We start from the raw sequence: 2,161 nt of genomic DNA on the forward strand, positions 1-2,161 counted from the left end.
ATTAAGGGCAAGCTGGGAGCAGCAGGAGGAACTTCGGACAGCGGGAATGGAGAAGCATGGGTGAGACCCTCCGGAGGAGTCTCTGGCACTTGCTTCTCGAGCCCACCCTATCCCTGGAATCCCTCTGTTCCCATCCCAGGTGACTTGGCTGTGCCTTGATTTCTGTCCTACATTCTCTGGAGCCTCTGGCCTTTCTCATTGTTCCACAGATACCTTAACATTAATCCTGCCTTACATACTGGAAGAGACCTCTGTTCCTTCCCTGAAAACCAGCCTGAAAAAACAACAACTCACCCCTTGAGGAGATTTGTTTCCCAGAGTCCAATGAGAAAAGAGTGATCACATTCAGAATATATGCAACTGTTGCTGTTCTGTTTGATTAAAGGAAGAAAGACAAAAGCCCTGATCTATGAGGCAATCACCAGACTCAGAGAGGACAATCCAGAGAGCCACGCCAGTGGTGTTTCTGTAGATTGAGCAACCTTCTTGCCTCAGAGGGAGAGACAGGTGTCTGATTAATCCCACTTGAACAGCTGTCCATTTGGAAATGGCAGAAACTGAGGTAACTCCAAGCTTCCCAGATCTCCTTTTGGGCACTGCAGCAGACCTGGTCTGGGAAAGGTCAACGCCTGTTCTCCCCAATTCCTTCAGCTCTCAGAACCTGACAGAAGATGAAATGCTACAGAAGAGTTGGGTAGTTTCATATTCTAGGTCATGTGTCAGTCACTTAGTTGTTTTATCTTTTTCCTGTTTGATTTGCAATGGATATGCCCTAGGCTGGGGAGAATGCACATTATTTTTATAAATATGAAGAAGATTCTATGACATTAAGATTCTTCACAACTTTTTGAGGAGGCTAGTAGGACAAAGACAGAAGAGTCTACAGAGTGAAAAGACAACAACTAACTTGAATTCAATACAATCAACCCTTGCTCCCATTAACCAGTTACTCTACTTTTAAAAACATAAAAGATCAAAGGACAAAAAAATTTTAAACGTTAAAGCAGATTATGCCATATAAGCTGCTCACAGAGATGGCTGGGACGATGGCTTTGGTATTTCTGTCACATTTCAAATGCTGTTATGCTCATTAAACTTAAAAGTCATGGAGATGGCCACAAATACTTTGGACAGATTTGTAACAAGAGAGGTTTTTGTTTTGTTTTCATGGAAGCAGGGAACTGGAAAGATTCTGAGCACCATTGTTTTGGGCTTGTGACAGCCAGATTATTACTTTCTCTGTAGAGAAGAAGAGTCACCAGGAAGGATTTTCTCCAATGACCCTAAGTTGGACGAGGGCCTCAAGCACTCAAAGGCAGGAGAGAGCCATTGAAAGTAGCCAATTCTTGGGAGCTGGACAAGGGAGTTGAAAGACATGTGTTCAAGTCTTAGCCCTGTCGTTCAAGGGATAACCTTGGGAAAGCACAGATCTCAGTTTCTCAGCTAAGACATGAATGAAATGAAGATTACATTGTATTAGGTGACCTGTTCTCAAAAGCTCACCTTCAAAATTTTGTATCACCACTTGGAGAGAAAATTTACAAGTTGTTTATTCTATTGTTTTAACTCTGAACTCCAGGTAGGTTGGAATCCCACGCTCTGCATTACAATTTCATCTTGTGAGAGAAAGTCTATCTGGAATAACATGACTGCATGTCTAGTTTTACTTCACAAAGGCCTTTTTTGGCTGCAGAAAGATCTTAAAGGTACCACTCAACCACCTAGATTGGCATTTAAAAACATATTCCATTCCCGATGGGAACTCACTGACAAAATTTGAAATTATATAGAGAAAGATTCCTTTTACATTTCAGTCCCTGAATCCCAGGCCCAAGCCAGGAGTGCTTCTAAATGGACTAGAAGTGGGTGGCTCCATGTGGGGAAATGATGAGGTGCTTCCTTCCTGAGGAGCTGAGTTCCCAGATCACCACTCCCACGGCTTCCCAGGCCAAAGTTCAGAAGCCTGAGACATGGAGCAGAATCAGGTTTCCCTTCAGACCACAGACAGCAGGTCTGATTCCAAACCCATTGTGCAGATGTATGTAATGTGATGTGATCAAAGAGAAAGGGTATTCTCATGATTACCCTCTAAGGTTTTAGGGTCACATAACTTGCACAAATGATTTCATCTACTTCACTTTTGTCTTCTCATCTGTAAAAT

The sequence above is a fragment of the Heterocephalus glaber genome, unplaced genomic scaffold (assembly GCF_053883595.1).
Source record: "Heterocephalus glaber isolate CG9 unplaced genomic scaffold, H.glaber_assembly_v1.0 deba00001606, whole genome shotgun sequence".
In the NCBI taxonomy this organism is placed as follows: Eukaryota; Metazoa; Chordata; class Mammalia; order Rodentia; family Bathyergidae; genus Heterocephalus; species Heterocephalus glaber.